At 42.4% G+C, this 19,721-nt stretch overlaps 1 protein-coding gene across 1 annotated transcript in view; it reads left to right on the top strand.

Moving 5' to 3' along the window:
• The window catches only part of DIAPH2 (diaphanous related formin 2), a 1,482,340-nt gene that overhangs the window by 1,201,026 nt on the left and 261,593 nt on the right, over positions 1–19,721 (top strand). Inside the window, exon 26 of the mRNA XM_030210672.1 lies at positions 17,573–17,708. The gene's annotated coding sequence lies outside the window, so the exon portion shown is untranslated. The remainder of the gene's footprint in view (positions 1–17,572; positions 17,709–19,721) is intronic.

Raw genomic sequence — 19,721 nt, 5'->3', positions numbered from 1 at the left:
TGCATTTTCCAATACTTTATTTTTGTATTCATTTCTATGCCCCCCCCCCCCCATACATGTTCCTGTATACACACCCATGTCTTGAAATTCAGTTCATGAAAGACTTCCAGAGAGGAATCAAGTGAACTGTGTGTGAAGAGGGTGAACATTTATCAAGATGGGATAACGAGATCTTCACTTTGACAATTTAGTTCTCCAAAAGGTTATTTTCTGACGTTTTGTCTATTTGGAGGGGCATAATCGAACGGGGCGCCCAAGTTTTCCTGAGGACGTCCTTGCAGGACATCCTGGCGAAGGGGTGGGGAAACCCGTATTATCGAAACAAGATGGGCGGCCATCTTTCGTTTCGATAATACGGTCGGGGACGCCCAAATCTCAGCATTTAGGTCAACCTTAGAGATGGTCGCCCTTAGAGATGGTTGTCCCCGATTTTTGGCGATAATGGAAACTGAGGACGCCCATCTCAGAAATGACCAAATCCAAGCCATTTGGTCGTGGAAGGAACCAGCATTCGTAGTGCACTGGGCCTCCTCACATGCCAGGACACCAACCGGGCACCCTAGGGGGCACTGCAGTGGATTTCACAAATTGCTCCCAGGTGCATAGCTCCCTTACTTTGCGTGCTGAGCCCCCAACCCCCCCTAAAACCCAATTCCCACAACTGTACAACCCTAAGGGGTGAAGGGTGGCACCTACATGTGGGTACAGTGGGTTTCTGGTGGGTTTTGAAGGGCTAACATTTACTACCACAAGTGTAACATGTAGGGGGGATGGGCCTGGGTCCGCCTGCCTGAAGTGCACTGCACCCACTGAAACTGCTCCAGGGACCTGCATACTGCTGTTAGGGAGCTGGGTATAACATTTGAGGCTGGCATAGAGGCTGGAAAAAATATTTTTAATGTATTTTTTAGAGTGGAAGGGGGTTAGTGACCACTGGGGGAGTAAGGGGAGGTCATCCCCGATTCCCTCCGTTGGTCATCTGGTCAGTTCAGGCACCTTTTTGAGGCTTGGTCGCAAGAAAAAATGGACCAAGTAAAGTCGGCTATGTGTTTGTCAGGGACACCCTTCTTTTTTCCATTATCGCCCAAGAATGCACATGTGTTAAGCACGCCCCAGTCCCGCCTTCGCTATGCTTCCGGCATGCCCCCGTGAACTTTGGTCATCCCCGCGATGGAAAGCAGTTGAGGATTCCCAAAATCGGCTTTTGATTATGCCTATTCGGGCGACTCTGGGAGAAGGACGCCCATCTTGCGATTTGTGTTGAAAGATGGGCACCCTTCTCTTTCAAAAATAAGCCTGTTGGAATAGCAGAGGAGGACTTCTGCTAAGTTTTGTTGGGGTAAAGGAAGGACATTGCCCTAGTGGGAACATTAGAAGGTCAATGTTTACTACTTGTGGCATGGATTCTAAGTAAGTGGATGGGCATGTTTTTATTCTCGAGAAGTGCATATTCTCTAAGGATATACAGTATTGTGGAAGCTACAAAATAAATTTATGGATTTAGATAATTTATTGTCTGATACCATATTAAGTTTTGATCTTTAGATTCATTGCTACACAGATGACACCCTTCTCGTCAAGAGGGTTCACTATCTCTCTTCAGATTTGTCAAGCTTACAGAACTACTTATAAGCAGTGGCATAATGACATGTTCAATCTAAGTTGACCTTGAATGTCGAAGAGATGAAGATATGCTGGCTGATTGGGAGAGTGCAGCCACCAACATTACAATTATCTTTATTAGACAAATTAATGACTCCTGTTAGTAGACTTAAACGCATAGAAGTTATTATTGATGCTCATTTCACATTTGAGGAACAAGTTTCTAGTGTTATTCATAAGGGCTTTTATGCCCTACGCCGCCTGCGAGCAGTGCAACATTGTTTTGATGAATCTTCTTTATGTGTACTTATCCATGCATTTGTCTTTTGATTATGGCAATTTGGTTTATTCAGGGCTTACTCAATCTAGTTTGAAGTGGCTGCAGACTTTGCAGAATACCACTATTAGACTGGTAGGTAATGTTAATAAGTATAAATGTATTACATCTGTGTTTAAATGTTGGGGATGGGTGAAAAAAGCTCCAAAGTCATTAACAACTCTCGGAAATGTAAGATATCTAAAACTTTTATAGAAATGGGGAAAATAGCAATATTTAGAGAGCCGTGTATACTAATGTCCTTATATGGGAAACAAATTTCTGGATTTGGAGGCGGTAATGGTAGAAGCCGACTTGGATTTAGTAGTGGTCACGGAGAAGTGGTTCATGGAGAACCATGACTGGGATATAGTTATACCTGGCTACAATCTATTCAGGAAAGACAGGGTAGGAAAAAAGGATGGAGGTGAGGCATTATATGTTAGGAATAATATTTAAATGACAATTGCAGGATATATGGAGTAAGGAAGAAGCACTGTGAGTTAATCTGGAAAGAGGGAATGAAAAAAGTATTTGCATTGGTGTGATATACAGGCCTCCCACTCAATCAGACTAAATGGACAGAGATTTAATAGAAGACATTCACAAGATAGCTAGAAAAGGGGAAGTACTACTGATAGGTGATTTTAATATGCCGGACATTGAATAGGGCATCCCTGCTGTGGGGTCATCTAGAAGCATGACGGATCTTGGATTCTCTACAGGAAGAACTGTTCCAGCCATTGGTAGTGGAACCCACGTGGAATGAAGCTATTCTGGACCTGGTGTTACAAACAGGGAGAATGTTTCCGATGTTATGATGGGTGACCATTTGGCATGTAGCAATCACCAGATGCTGAGGTTCAATATTAAGACACATGAGGAGAGGGCTTATTCATGATTGAAGGTTCTAAACTTCAAAAGAACTAACCTTGCCAAGATGGGAGAATGTTTTAAGGAAGATTCAGTTGGATGGGAACAGCTGAAGGAAGTAGAACAGCAAAACTGAAAGGAGCTCTTTTAATGGCGACAAACCTTTATGCTAGAAAAGTACATAAAATAAGAAGAAAAGAAAGCCACCTTGTAGTAACTGCAAAGGTATGAGAAAAAAGGTTAGCCTTCATAAGTTACAACACGATGCAGAAAGAGAAAGACAAGCAAAAATACCTAGAAAAGCTAAGAGAAGCTGGAAAATCTATCAGGAAAGCAAAGATAGCCAGTACAGTAAAACTGGGGGACAATATATTGTTTATATATGTAAGCGATAGGAGAACGTGCCAAAATGGCATAGTAAGGCTCAAGGGTGAAGGGGAGGAATATGTAGAAGCTGATAGGGATAAAGCTGAACAACTTAACAATTATTTCCGTGTTCATTGATTAAAGGCCAGGGCAGGGCCACAGAAAACAATTGCTAATGAAAATGGATGTTTGGTAGACCAGGACTGACTTTTAGAAGTCTCTGTTTGGGAGGAGCTGGCTAAATTAAAAATTGACAAAGCGATGGGTCCTGATGGGATACATCCGAGGGTGCTCAAAGAACTCGGGAAAGTTTTGGCAGCTCAGTTGTCTGATTTCTTCAATGCTTCCTTAAGGGTGTGGAGTGGTCCCAGAGGACTGGAGAAGGGTGGATGTGGTCCTTCTGCACAACAGTGGAAGTAAGAAGGAGTTTGGGAATTACAGGCCTGTTAGTCTGACCTCGGTGGTGAGTAAACTAATGGAAACACTTCTAAAGTGGAGGATTGTGAGGTTTCTAGAATCAAATGGACTCACTAGAGGCAGATCTTGCCAGACAAATCTGATTGATTTCTTTGACTGGGTGACCAAACAGTTGGATATAGGAGGGGTGCTAGATGTAGTATACTTGGATTTTAGCAAAGCCTTTGACATGGTTCCACACAGGCAACTGATAAATAAACTGAGTGCCCTCGGTATGGGTCCTAAAGTGGTTGCCTGGGTTAAAAACTGGAAGGAGACAGAGGGTAGTGGTAAATGGACTTTGCTCCAAGGAAAGAGATGTTATCAGTGGTGTACTACAGGAATTGGTCCTCGGGTCGGATTTTTTTAACATCTTCGTGAGTGATAAGGTTTGTACCAGACTCCGTAATAGGGTGGACACTCCCTAAGGGTGTGGATAGCATGTGGATGGATCTGAGGAAGCTTGAAGAATGGTCCAGCAATTGGAAACTCAGATTTAATACTAAAAAAATGAGGGTCATACACTTAGGTTGCAAAAATCCAAGGGAAAGGTATAGTATAGAGGGTGAAGTACTTCTGTGTATAAAAGAAGAGCAAGATAGCGTGATTGTGTCGGATGATCTCAAGGTGACCAAACAGGTAGAAAAGGCAACGGTCAAAGCCAGAAGGATGCTCAGGTGCATAAGGAGAGGAATGGCCAGCAGAAAAGATGAGGTTATAGTGCCCTTGTATAAGTCTCTGGTGAGGCCCCATTTAGAATACTGTGTGCAGTTCTGGGGACCACACCTACGAAAAGATATAAATGAGATTGAGTCAGTCCAGAGGGCGGCTACAAAATTGGTCAGCTTGATGTTTGTCTTATTGATGTGGGGGGGGGGGGGGGGGGGTTCAGCTTTCCTATCATACCCTGGAATTCTTTTCATTTTTAATCTTAGACTGTACACTGTTTTATCTTGTTTATTCAGTTAGGGACCCTTTTACTAAGGCATGGTAGGCCTAAATGGGTCTACCACGTGGTAAAAGGGCAATACCATGGGACACACTGAGGCATCCCACGGTAGTTTGGCCATCAGCATGCACTAATTCCACAGTAAAATATATTTTTTATTTTTTGCAATGGTCTGTGGGGTGAGAGTAGTGTGGGAGTCGTGTGGGAGCCTTTACTGCCTCCTAAATAGGTGGTGGTATGCGCTCCTGGTAGTAATGGTCACGTGCTAATGGATAAACTAGCACATGGCCATTAAAAAAAACAGTGCCCATTTTACTGCCACACTAAGAGTGACCGCAGCACGTGGGAAACCCACGTGCTGACAGCAGCACCATCCACTTTTTAACAAGGCATAGTAAAAGGACCCCTTAAAGCAGTATAGAAAGTTTTTTAATAAACTATTTGCAGAATAGTGCTTAAGCACCCTGCTAGAACTTATACCTTATGGGCCAGATTCTATAAATGGCTCTCAAAACTGAGTGCCGAAAATGGTTCTAAATGTTATTCTATATTCTGTATATTGAAACACAGTTTACATTGCATAATAACATATTAGTGGGATCCAGTGGCGTTCCGTGCTTGGCTGACACCCGGGGCGGATCGCCGCTGCGCACACCCCCCCCCCCCCCCCGGGTGCAGTGCAACATGGCGCCCCCCGGCGTGGAACGGCACCCCCCCTGGCGTGGACCCTAACCCCGCTCCCCCGGCGCAGCACCTCTCACTCCCCCTGACAGTCTCCACCTGCCTACCAGCTGAGCTCCGGCCGGCACCTCCAATCTGCAGCGCTGCTGACTTTAAATGAAGAAAACCGTCTCGTCGTTGACCCTTCACTCACTGAGTCCCGCCCTCGAGGAAATAGGAAGTTATATCAGAGGGCGGGACTCAGTAGTGAAGGGCCAACGACGAGACGGTTTTCTTCATTTAAAGTCAGCAGCGCTGCAGATTGGAGGTGCCGGCCGGAGCTCAACTGATAGGCAGGTGGGGAGTGAGAGGCACTGCGCTGGGGGGGGGGGACGGAGCACCCCCCACCCGTTGACACCCGGGGCAGACTGCCCCACCGCCCCGCCCTTGCTACGCCACTGGTGGGATCTAACTTCAAAATATTTTAAATGTAGCAATAATTACTAGATTGTAATTAGAAATGTACTTGAAGGGTTGTATATATTAATGAAATGAGGCACTATTTTTCAGGTTTTTTGCACTACCTTTAATTATTAGAATTCAGTAAGTAATAAATGTCTATCCCAGGGGCAGACTGAGAATGGTTTGGGCCCCTGGGCAATGAGGACCATTGGGGACCCACTTTTCCTACGGGTGTCTGCCCCCCCCCCCCCCCCCCAGTCCTGTCACCTCCCTCTCCCACTGCCACTGACCTTTTTCTTTTGGTCCTGCTGCTATATCAGCCATCTGCCACTGACACTGGAACTTCCCTCTGCCATGGCCTGTGCTTGTGGAAGAAGGAAGTGACGTCAGGAGGGGACAGGCCGCAGCAGAGGAAGTTCCGGTGCCAGCAGCAGATGGCCAATTTAGCTGCTGGTGCCCCCACCTGTGAAGAGGGGGAGGAGTTCGGCAAAGAGAGCAGAGGAGGGGGAGGAGACGGGCCATCCCAGTTCCAGAGAAGAGAGAAGGACGTCACACATTGGGCACTTGGGAGAGAAGTACTGGGCCCTCTCGTACTGCCTGGTTGCCTGTATAGTCAGTCCTATTAAGTCCTATTAAAATATATTCTTGTATTTTTCAGGACTTGTATTTTCTTGTAGTTTTAAGATAGGCATTCTTTCTCTCTCTCTCTCTCTCTGGATAGATTGATCTCTATATATGCAGATTCACAGCTTCCTATTATAAGTAGTTACAGATTAATTCATAGTAATATTCTTAATGAAAAATGCACAAAGGTCCCCCTTTAAAACTTGGCACAGATTAATCAAGTCTATAGACTAGAAAACATTTATATTGATTGGCAGATAACTCAGAAACAAATTCCAGATTCTCACCTCATCTTTTCCTCTCTGATGCTCGGTTGTGCTTCCGTTCATTTTTCTTGATTGCTCTCTTCTGCTACAATTGGTTGCATCCCCTATTCATCTCTCCCATCACTATCCATATTCAGAAAGCACATCACAAAACCAGAGTTTTTCTGTTTACCTAACAGTTTCTTTTCACGTTGGCTAGCACTTTTTTTCTTATCAATAAGAGCCTGATTTATTAAGATTTTATCACCATCTATGGTAGAAAAAAAAAACTTAAAGAACAAGTCTTTACTGAGGGCCCAATATTCAGTGCTATTAATAGGTTGGGGACATCATATATAAATTTTAACGGGTCATCCGACCTCTTATAGCCCAAAGCTATTTCAAGTCGAGACCTACAAGTGAAAATAATGTTTGTAATCCCATCATAACAAATACTATCTACAAACTACTGTGCTCAAAATTAAACCAGAATTCCAAAGTGATTACAAAAATATAAAAAAACTGTCGTCACTTATATTAAAGGTGTAGCTCAGCGCTGAGATACTGAATCTACCCAACACTTACAATAACATAAGGGGGTGGTTCAGTGGCATTTCAGCAGCACATTAGCACCTGCTTCTGGTGTTTAAAAAGTCCTCTTATCAAATGAATGGCCTCTTAAATTGTTTTATATGGCAAAAATGCCTAACAACATTTAATGTTCATGGTGGGTTTATATTTGCTTTCTGCCATACACTTCACAAACTGAGATCAAACATTTCCACTTTGATTTCATCAAACACAAACCATTCTCCCACATGTGTGCAGTGTCCTCTAAGTGTTCCTTCACAGAAATTATTCAACTCATTTTTAAAGCAGATGGATGTCTCAAAATGGCCAAAAAATGTCCACCTGCTGAAAACGTCCACATTGAGATTTTTGAAAGAATGTGGATGTTTTTACATTGCAGTTCATCCAAATGACAAGGGGGGAGGGGGTGTTGGAAGTGTGTTTTGGGCAGGACTAGGAAGAGCCCAAAATTAGGATGTCTTTGTGATAATGGAACAGGAAGAAACGTTCAAGGCAAAAAAAGAAGGCCATTATTAACTTGGCTTGTTCAATCACGTCTAGGGTACCAATAGCTGCCCTGGTTGAGTAGCTGACCATTGGAAAGATGAAGGCATGGCCCCTCTTTAATCTCACAGTGGTTGGTTACTAACCCCCCCCCCCCCCCCTTTCCATCCTCCTAAGAAATGAAAGTGACAGTAGATACCAGGCTGTATGACAGCTTCAGGTATTATGGCCATTCCTAACAGAGCAGCAAGAAAGTATAAGGAGTAGCCTAGTGATCAGTGCAATGCACTTGGAACAGTTGGACCTGGGTGTTACTCCCGCATTAACACTTTTATTTCTGCACAAATATTTGAGGCCTTCTTAAATATAGAAATACCTACTGTACCTGCATTTATAAGACTCCTGCAATGCGTGTAACTTAATTGTTTAACTAGCTAATCAGCGTTAATTGGATGTTAACAAGCAATTATCAGCACTACTTGGCATTAAGATTTATGCGTGCAACTTTGCTAATTGTATTCTGTAGCGTGGTGCGCGTAAATTCTAAGTTGCATAGTTGAAAGAGGTTGTAGCCATGGTCAGAGCATGGGCATTTCTAAAATCTATGCACATTGTTATAGAATAGTCCTGCTCTGTGCCTAATTTAGGTTTTGGGATTTACGCCAAGTAAAGCATAGTGTAAATGGCCGCCACTAAATGTGGTCACGTGGAAAGGCATTTGGCATAATTCTATGTACTGCATGGAAATTTAAGCTTTTTCTATAAAATTTAGGCATACTATAGAGAATACATCTAGGTATATTTTTCTTCTGCACAGAATTTTCAGGCACTATATATAGAATCTAGCCATTTCAGTGCGAAAACATCATCCTCACATATTTTTGAACAAGAAATCCTGACATTTTTCCTGTTCAAAAATGGCTGTGAAGTTGTCGTTTAGTTTGGACATTATCACCTATGTTCACTAAGGTGTGCTATAGATGTGTTAGCATAGTTAACATGCATTAAACACTAACGCACCATAGAAATGAATAGGCGCGTTAGTGTTTAACGCGCCTTAACTTTAAAGGTGCGTTAAAAATGCTAACGCACCTTAGTAAACATACCCCCATGAGCAGGCTGTCCCAATTCTGACTTGTATGTTCTTTCATTCTAATAAAGAGAAATAAAACAAACATGTAAAGTAAATTAGATGATACTTTTTTATTGGACTAAACAATACTTTTTTATTAGCCTTTGAAGGTAACCCTTCTTCAGATCATAAATGAGCAAATGTTGACAAATATCAGAATATATACGTGAAACACAGTCTCATTCCAATGACAGTCTCATAGGAATAGGATGGGGTGGGTTAGGTGAGAAACAGGGAGAACTGGGTGGATTAGAGACAGGGAGAGATGGATAGGTGATAAGAGGGTGACAAAGCAATATAATTTTATGGTTTATAGTGGGATAGAAAATGCAGCTCTTTAAGTCCTGTCTGGTGGTGTTGCGTTCTCGAGGGCCTTGGCAGTCTGTCAGGTCCTCGAGGCATGACTGGAGTTCGTGAGCCCTTAGGCCACTGCCGAGGAGCGGCAGCGGCAGGCAAGACCACCTCGGGACTGGAAACACAGAAGAGCAGTACTGGAACTCTGGACTGGAGTAGTACAAGACAGGCAACTAGAACAGATGAGACAGGAACAGCTTCACCTGCACCTAGCCACCGTTCCTCCGGAGTTGAGCTCCGAAGTGCAGGCAGCCGGCAGGACTTGCAGGATAAGGCAGGAACTGAAGATCCAGAGGACCCACCCTGGGTCTGGGATACACGAGGGAAACCAGACTAGGAACTAAACACAGACAGTGTGCTGCTGCACAGCCACTAGCAAGAACCAGAAGAAAGACCAAGGAACACAAGGCGTACAAAAGCCTAGCAGGAGCAAGGACTAGGGCAGCATACACACAAGGCAGAACGGGGATCCGGGAATACCCAGAGGGTAAACCCTCTAGCTAGGTGGAGACAGGATACAAGAATAACCACCCAGGAAATACACACTAGCTAGACAGATACAGGATTCAGGATATACACTCAGGATATACAAGCAGGGTAGGCACACAGGCTAGGCAAGGCAGGACTTAGGGTAAAGAGAGCAAACCAGGAAGAACAGGCCAAGGGTCTTGGGCAGGCAGCACAGCAAACAGAGTAACCTGGAAGAACAGGCCAAGGGTCTGAAGCCACAGCCGTTCCACACACTGACTGGGGAACCCACAAAAGCTGAGGCTTCGCATACAGACAGAGAACAAACCCGGACAAAGGCTTCACCCCAACCCAGGGTAAGCCAGGAACAGAGGCTTCACCCCAACACAGGGTAAGCCTGGAGCAGAGGCTTCACCCCAAACACAGGGTAAGCCAGGAACAGAGGCTTCACCCCAAACACAGGGTAAGCCAGGACGGACCCGCAGTCCACAGACAGACAGTGGCAGGGAAGACCCCCCACGAAAGGACAACAGAGACACAGACACAGAAAGAAACTGGGCTGGAACCCAGAGAGAGGCTAAGCAGTAGTGCAGCAGACACTTACTAACCTGACCTGGCCTAAGAGCATAACACTTCATGCAAAGGCCCCGACTGCAAGCACATTATGAAGGCTCTCACTGATGAGTCACCAGCAGCAGGATAGAAGCAGGAAGTACACTGACTCAAAGAGAGGCTTGACACACATAGGAAGTGAGCCCACAGGAAAGACAAGCAGGAGCCATCTTGGAAGCTAGCACAGAGCCGGTGGCAGCCATCTTAGAGGCTGGCTCCCTAGAGAGACAGCCCACACAGGTGAGGTCTAGTGAAGCAATCAGGTTCGTGCTGGAAGCAGCCAGCACACCAGGACAGAGACAAGACTAACACAAACACAGACAGAAGCCAGCAGAGCTGCTGACCCCCAGAAAGAAGGTAAGGCTGAGGGTGGTCAAGGCCACAGACGTGACAGGTGGGTGTCAAAATATTTCATCATTTTGACTTCAAAGCTCTTAGTTTCTGGATTGTCTTAAAATTTCCTTTTAGTATTCTCACTATAAAATCATTGATGCAGTGCTTTTGTGTTTCACTTACGTATTCTGATATTTGTCAACATTTTTTTCATTTCTGATCTGAAGGATTACCTTTGAAAGCTAATCAAAAAAATGTATTGTTAGTGCAATAAAAGAAAGGTATATCATCTTATTTTCTTCTATTTTTATTACCTTTAAAAGTGGACTCACAAGGCTACCACATCATTTTATGTTCTTTCAAAAATGCCCCTCCACGTAACATTTCTTCAACAGTGGCTTTCTTTCTGTCATCATTCCATAAAGGAGATGCTTATGAAGCACTTACTGCAACCCATTGAGGTGGTGGTAAGAGCTCCCACGCTAACCATGCGGTAACTGGGCTGTGCATGGTGTTGCTCAATTACCACCAGGTAAGCACCAGAGCTACAAAAATAAAAAATATTTTTGTAGCGCCGGACATGGTACACACTGGGGATAGGAACTACTGCTGAGCTCTTGTGGTAGCCCAGGGGTAGTTCCGGATTAGCACGTGGCAAGCCTGTTGCCATGTTCCAAACCTTTAGTAAAGCCTTTATTGTTCAATTCTTCAACCTGCGTTCATGGCACAGATAAAAGGACTCCAAGACTCAACACATCCATGTTTCAGCAAACCAGGAGTCATACAGCTCTGTGATATCTCAAAAACAATATTTTATGATAATCATTCATGAGCAGCCAACCTTGGCTGTAAAATGCCACAAGGGAATCGAATCGTTGAGAATGATGCTAGTGTTGCAGGAATTGATGCATAAATTTATGATACTTCAGGAGTCAGACAGCACACCAGAATGAGAGAGAAATCTTTATTTGCCAGCAAACAAAGTAGAACATCAGCATTAAGTCTCTTCTTCTCTTTCTCAGCTCTCTTTGTCTCTCTCTCAGCTCTCTGTGTCTTTGTGGCTTCTGTCTCAGCTGCTTCTCTTCTTATGCTGTCTTCTCCTTCTTCTGTCTGTTCCTTCTGTCCTTCTCTTTCTTCTGAGTTCCTTCTGTCCTTCTCTTTCTTCTGAGCTCCTTCTGACGTAACCTGCTTCTTCTCCCACTTAAATACAGTTCTATCTAGCCTAGCCTAGCCCCCTTACTCTCCAATTGGTTAAGGAATAGATTGATTACCTTGCCTCAACCAATCAGCTCCATACAAATATCAGTTACATAGGTTCCAGACATCCTAAACTGACCTGTGACCTGGGGCCCCTTACACCAGACATTTGGGCTCCAGTCTCTTACATGTTATTATGATTGATTTCTCATATTCCTAGTACTAACTGCTAACTAAACTCTGGCATTCATTAAAGGGGTCAAGGGCCAATCTTACTTAATAGCATACATATCAGGTTATTACTTTCAAGACCATTTCTACATTTTACCTATAATTAATCAAGGAGAAGAGAGCTGACTAGTCCTGACCTCTTTCACCTATCAGCTTATACATTGAACCAGCCAGAACTGCAGATAACTTAAAACACATGTTTGCCTCTTCACTGCAGTCTTTGCTTGACCTCTCAAACAGCAGACAAAGAGTAATACAGAATTTAACAGACATTCTACACAGACACAAAACTTATTAATTTACACAGAATACAGCATATTCTAAAGTAAGCATCCTTATAAGACATATTCTACATACCAAGCACTTCTAACTTCTAATCTATTGCCTCTCTCTAAACAGTATTTCTGCCTAATCTTTAAACTACAATATGTCATATGTCTGGCTCATTCCTTTGTTCATTCATAATAATATCCCCTCAAGATTTAATAGTATACAGATGTGCCAGCTAGCATTGCCAATTCACAAGGGTGAAAGAAATTCCTGTCTCTGACCTTTTTAACCTTTTGCTCGGCAAGCTAGACATTGAAAATAACCTGAACCATCTGCAATTTCTTTTGCCCACTGCCTCACTAGCATTGAGAAAACGCTTCACTCTGTAGTTGCCACATGGGGCTTTATCCTTCTTCTACGTACTGCTCCACAAGAAGGGTGCCAGAAAGTTTTTTAAAAACCCACTTTTTCTGGTGGAGTCCCAATATGCTTGGGATGGATTAGGAAGAATAAGTCTATGATCGTTTATCAAACAGAGTAATTCAACCGGAGAGTTAGGAATTGTCAATCTAGCTAAATAGTCTGGTAAACCAGTATAAAGAGCTTTGAAAGTCAGAGTCAAAATTTGAAATTGAATCCTCTGCTCTATGGGAAGCCAATGAAGTTTCTGAAGAAGAGTGTGATGTGTTCTGAAGAGTTTGGAGTCTTTTAAGTTTGAATTTAGAGATTCCTGCATAAACCATATTACAGTAGTCGAGACAGAAACTGATGAATGTGTGCAATAATGTGTATAATGAAGTCAAATTCAGGTAGCTCCTGATCTTTCAAAACACGTAAAAACCAGATCTCAAAACTGATGAGATTTGGGGAGAAAAACATAATTTGGAATTGAGAATAACATCAAAATATTTAAAACTGATCTACTGGTTGAACAGGTAGACCAAATAATGTAGGTATAAGTGTAGGAGGGGTAGTTCAGCCAGACAAGGCTGTAGTCTTTGGTAGATTTAGGACCAGATAATGATCTTTCTGCCATGATGCAACATTATCTAGACACGATTGAAGGGGGGAAGTATCAGATCATTTACAGTAGTATAATGAATCAAAAAAAAATGTCATCAGTATATAGATAGGTACTTGTACCTGAGATTGCAAGAGGCAAGAGGACTTAAGAACAGAAGAATGTGGGAAGGTATGGACCCTAGTGGGACCCCGCAAGATAAGAGTAGATTTGTAATTGTTAATCTGATATTGAAACCCAAACTGTATGATCTTGTAAGAATGAAGAAAACCATTGGAGTACTGTACCTGTCACTGAGACCAAGTCAGCACGGCTTTTGTGTGGGGAAATCTTGCCTGACCAATTTACTTCAATTCTTTGAAGGAGTAAACAAACATGTGGACAAAGGGGAACCGGTTGATATTGTGTATCTGGATTTCCAAAAGGCGTTTGACAAGGTACCTCATGAAAGGCTACAGAGGAAATTGGAGGGTCATGGGATAGGAGGAAATGTCCTATTGTGGATTAAAAACTGGTTGAAGGATAGGAAACAGAGAGTGGGGTTAAATGGGCAGTATTCACAATGGAGAAGGGTAGTTAGTGGGGTTCCTCAGGGGTCTGTGCTAGGACCGCTGCTTTTTAATATATTTATAAATGATTTAGAGATGGGAGTAACTAGCGAGGTAATTAAATTTGGTGATGACACAAAGTTATTCAAAGTTGTTAAATCGCGACAGGATTGTGAAAAATTACAAGAGGACCTTACGAGACTGGGAGACTGGGCGGCTAAATGGCAGATGACGTTTAATGTGAGCAAGTGCAAGGTGATGCATGTGGGAAAAAAGAACCCGAATTATAGCTACGTCATGCAAGGTTCCATGTTAGGAGTTACGGACCAAGAAAGGGATCTGGGTATCGTCGATAATACACTGAAACCTTCTGCTCAGTGTGCTGCTGCAGCTAGGAAAGCGAATAGAATGTTGGGTATTATTAGGAAAGGTATGGAAAACAGGTGTGAGGATGTTATAATGCCGTTGTATCGCTCCATGGTGCGACCGCACCTTGAGTATTGTGTTCAATTCTGGTTGCCGCATCTCAAGAAAGATATAGTGCAATTGGAAAAGGTGCAGCGAAGGGCGACTAAAATGATAGCGGGGATGGGACGACTTCCCTATGAAGAAAGATTAAGGAGGCTAGGGCTATTCAGCTTGGAGAAGAGACGGCTGTGGGGAGACATGATAGAGGTATATAAAATAATGGAGTGGAACAGGTGGATGTGAAGCTTCTGTTCATGCTTTCCGAAAATACTAGGACTAGGGGGCATGCCATGAAACTACAGTGTAATAAATTTAAAACAAATCAGAGAAAAAGTTTCTTCACCCAACGTATAATTAAACTCTGGGATTCGTTGCCGGAGAAAGTGGTGAAGGCGGTTAGCTTAGCAGAGTTTAAAAAAGGGATTGGACTGTTTCCTAAAGGACAAGTCCATAAACCGCTACTAAATGGACTTGGGAAAAATCCACAATTCCAGGAATAACATGTATAGAATGTTTGTACGTTTGGGAAGCTTGCCAGGTGCCCTTGGCCTGGATTGGCCGCTGTCGTGGACAGGATGCTGGGCTCGATGGACCCTTGGTCTTTTCCCAGTATGGCATTACTTATGTACTTATGACATTGAGCCATTGTAAGAGAAGTGTGTGGTTAATAACATCAAAGGCTGCTGACAGGTCTAAGGATACTGCCAGGGCAACAAAGCCATTGTTGAGCTGATTGTATATCTCGCTTAGTAAAGCAGCCAGTACTGTTTCTGTGCAGAATTCCGGCCTAAAGCCTGAGTAACAGGGTAGTAGGGCAAGAGAAGCTTTTGAGTGGGACTGGAGTTGTGCAAATACTATATTTTCAATAACCTTTGATAAACATGGAAGATTTCAAATTGGCCAGTAGTTGAAGGTATGGAGGAATGCATTTTGTAAAGAATCAGCTCCTCAAAGTTAATTAATGGATAAATGGTAGAAGACCCAAGGAAGGAATTTTTAGCCAGGAGAAAGGTATTGAATCCAAAGGACAAGTGGTAGAGCAAACAGCAGAAAATAATTTGGAGAAAGAAACCAAGGATGATAAATTAAAAGAGGACAAAGGAATGTAGAGGTTTTGAGCTGAGAAGCAGGTTCAGTACATTCAATAGATGCTGCCGCTGGAGTGAAAGAAGATTGTAAAGCTGTAACCCTGGTCTGGAAATTTTGTGCCAGAGTGTCTGGGGAAGTGTATTGGGGGATTCCAATTTATGTTGGGTTTAAGTACGGTTCGAAAAGATTGAAAATAGTGTCTTGCTGGAAATTAAGGAATTATTGATCACTTTAGTAAAGTAATGTCTTCTGGTTTTCCTTAAATGGGTTGTATAAAAGTTTTGCTATAATTTGCAATTATATTGATTTTCAGGCTTTCATGCTTGCACAGTTGCGTTCTGTCCACCTGACCTGGTGCTTTAAAAGAACAAGGCCTTGGTGGTACCAAAGTTTGTGTGTTTTTCTCTACTTAGAACCAGTAATTTCCTGGCTTGGAGCTAGCTCATCAGGTTTATGTGCTAGAAGTGTGGTCCATAAGTTGAGTTGTTTCTTAAGCAAGTTACTTGAAAAATTGGGGGGGGGGGGGGGGGGGGGGGGATGAGAACTAGGCAATGTTTGGAGAGATAAAGGATCAATCAAATGAAATTTCTAATCTGAGGGATTGTGAGGTGGTTTAAAATAAAGGGAGAAGAGGACCAGAAAATGATCTGTCCAGGACAGGGATATGAATTGGAGATGATTACAAATAAGGGGGTGGGGGAGCTAGAGATAACCAAATTCAGGGTATGGCCTGCTGAAAGTGTTGGAAAGTGAATATATTGAAAGAGTTCAAGATCAGTTAAAATGTAGAAAATTGAGAGGAGCATGGGTGAGTAAGAGTATCAATGTGAATATTAAAGTTGCGCCAATAAGATGGGTCCGCCAGGAAGAGTCTGTCCCTCTTTTTAAGAAACAACTGAAAGCATGTTTTGTTTACAACTGCTTTTAACTCATGATTTCCATTTTATCTCCCACTGTACTTAGGAGTGGACTCTAGAATTTAATTCAACTTTAATTTAATTTAACTTGATTTGTATGTCCCTAGTTTGATATGTTATCCCTCCCTCTTTCTTTGTTTTTCTATTGCGTTCTTTTCAACTGATGACATTCTTTTCTGATTTGTATAGGATTTTATTATTGTAAACTGCTTAGATTTATATTTGAGTGGTATATCAAAATTTAATAAACTTGGAAACATCTATACTAAGCCACGCTGTAGGTGTGCTAGCTTTTTTAGTACGTGCTAATGCTAGAGACACCCATATATTCCTATGGGTGTCTTTAGCATCAAAGCATGCTAATGTTTAAAGTGCGCTAAAGATGCTAGTGCACCTTGGTAAACAGGGCCCTTGGTTATTGCACCACTAACTCATGGTATTTTAGCACAGGTATCATTTTATGCAGTGAGACCTAATTATTAATAACAGTTAATTTTCAATAAAATAACTGAAAAATGTACAGTTATATATTTTTGGCCCCATTCCTCCTCTTCATGTGGGCTTCCATCTCATTCAAAATAAGGGTCTGGATCCTGACACCCTGAATTTTCACAATAGCCTCAGTTTTTTTCCCTTGTTTTCTAACTCAATCCCCCCCCCCCCCCCCCCCCCCCCCCCCATCACCAAGTATCTAGTTTGGCTATTGCAGTGATGTTTCTGGCTGTGGCAGTATATGTACCAGGATGTCTTCCGGAAGCCTGTGATCATGGAAATTATTGTGTAGACAAAGTACCTATGGACATTTTACACTTGCTTTTTCTATTGGTAGTTTTTGTTGGAAAATGCAATTTTTTGTGTGTGAAATAATGTTTTTCCCCCAACATAAACATGCCCCCAGAATAGTTGTCACTAAAATGATTAAATGTATTGTGAGCATACTTTTTAACTAATTTAAGGTTGGTCAATTTTCTGACAGTTCTTTGATCCAGATAAGTGGCTTCTGACAATTGCCCGATGTTTCAATATTTTAAGAAATAGTTACTGTAAAAATTAAGGGCTCGTTTTACTAAGCCACGATAGTGATTCCCCTTACAGCAAATGTGATGAAAACCATTCGGTTCCTATGGGCTTTGTTGCATTTACCATGCAGGAATCACTTACCGCAGCTTAGTAAAAGGAGCACTAAGTTTGTCATCCTGTCACTATCAAGCCTTCATAAATCTTTCTTTTTATGTGCAATATACACATAAGCAGAGTTTTTAGTTCTCAGCAGATAATTAAGAGGAAATTGTGTTTCTGAATCAGGAAGCAGTGAAAGAAAACAACAAGAGAAGAGAAATGGAGGAAAAGATTAAAAGAGCTAAGTTGGCGAAAGAGAAAGCTGAGCGAGAGAAGCTAGAGCGGCAGCAGAAGAAGAAGCAGCTAATCGATATGAACAAAGGTAGGGTGCAAATAGTTTTAATATGTGATATTGGCTTGAAAACAGCCAAATTTTTTGACTGGAATAAATGCATATCAATTGATTACAGATAAAAATATATATACACTCACACTGTGTCAGCTCATACCATCTTCTGTTGGGTTAAATGCAAATAAATAAATTCATAAATAAATAAATAAAAAACAAAATGTAATTCACAATTAGCCACAATTTTAGCATCTATCTATGTCAATGCCCTCTAAATCTAGCCCAGCAGTTTCTACAACAGTCCTTCAACTGGTATTCAAGAAAGAGGGCTCCCTTTGAAACTGGAGCTGCAGTCCCTGAGCACAGTTACTGGGTTTTGGTGTAAGGTATTAGCTCTACAGGAATCACAGATTTTGTCTCCACAGCATCCTTGCTCAAGGAATGAAGGACCTGGTCTGGGAATAAAACCTAGTTCATCCACTTGACAGTACCAGACTGTGAACTCCTTAGTCAGCCTATTCTCTCAGCCTTTAAGACATACATATCTGTCTTATTGTATACACATGTGGAAGGTAATTTTATAACAGGGCACCTAGGTTGTAAGGGCAGTGTGGCTCGTGGCTGATGGCAGGACCTCACAGAAATGTGGGACACACACAGAGAGGTTGCAGGTAATAAGTCAAAATAACTTTATTTTTGTACACCAAAAAGGCTATAGTCAGCTCTGTTAGGTCACAGACGTAATCCTTTCAAGCAGAATCTCAGTCTCTCTCTCTCACACACACAATATAGTCCCGGTCAATAATCTTCATAGAGGCTGGGTCCTAGTAAGGCCAAAACACTGTGGCAACTAATGTCTTCTCAGGTCTCTTCTGGACACACACCAGCTTCATATACTTTATGTATATTTTGTAGGGTTCTCTCCTACTCTTGCAGTCTTCTTTCCTCACATATAACCAGCTCTTGGAGGCTGGATTTACTTACAGTTTCCCACCCTAGGAAACACTTAGGCTCAGGCTACTCCTCTTGGTTCAACCTTTTCCCTCCCTCTCTCTCTCGCTTTCTATTGGTTGCTGGGAGTTCCTTACTCAGGGCTTCTCTCTTTAAACTCTTGACTCGGGCCTTTTTCCGCTACTCCCTTGGAGGGAGACCTCTTGCCTGGGGGCGTCTTTGATCTGTTCTACCTAATGGCATTTAACTACCTCCCTGTCTGGCCCTGCCTCTCTGACTCAGCAGGTGTAACTTTACCTACCCTAACGTGGCTCACTGTGTCTCAGTGAGGTAATGATCCTATGGGAATCTGGCCATGTACTACCTACTATCTCATAGACACATATGAATGTATGTTACACCTATTTATAAAGGCCGCATATAAGTGTATGAGCCTTTATAAAATAGCCCCACACAGGAAGCTGATGTAGACATTCACACATGCTCTGAGGCAGGCACAAATAAGTTTACCCACATATGCATGTATCTCACAACTGTCCTCCAGCTCTGCCCAACCTCTGACGCAGGAAGTGCCAATGCTCATGCCACGTAAAAATATGCAGGGTGCATTTTTTTTTTTTTTTGCACACATTCTCCTGGACAATTTTTGTGTAAGCACCTATCTCTGTGGATAAAATGCTGATTTATCCACAGGAAAGTTTTATAAAATTACCCCCATAGACTTTGGCATTTGCAGTCTGCAACCTTTTTTTTCACCAAGAAGCTGTTTCTTTCCTGGGTTTTTTTGCCTCATATGTTCCACGTTATTAAGAGATGTTCTCCCAACAGTACTATTATGAACTGAAAAATCTGTTTGAGCTGTGAGTTTAAATGCTGAGCGCACTAGGCTGAAAAGCAATGTGTTGAGCTTGCTGCCGGAGAATGCCAAGAATGATATTAGATTGTAGATGAGGGCATCTGTTCAAGAAGTAAAAGGAAGGAATCATGGAGGAATCATTTGGGCCCAAATATGTTAAGTTTCCTGATTTGCACAATGCTGAAAAGATGTTGGCTTTATTCCCTTCCCCTCTGTACACTAGGAATGCAGTTGAAATA

Source organism: Microcaecilia unicolor, chromosome 7, assembly GCF_901765095.1.
Source record: "Microcaecilia unicolor chromosome 7, aMicUni1.1, whole genome shotgun sequence".
NCBI lineage: Eukaryota > Metazoa > Chordata > Amphibia > Gymnophiona > Siphonopidae > Microcaecilia > Microcaecilia unicolor.
The sequence above is the reverse complement of the archived record's forward strand: the minus strand, read 5'-3'. Positions and strand labels throughout refer to the sequence as shown.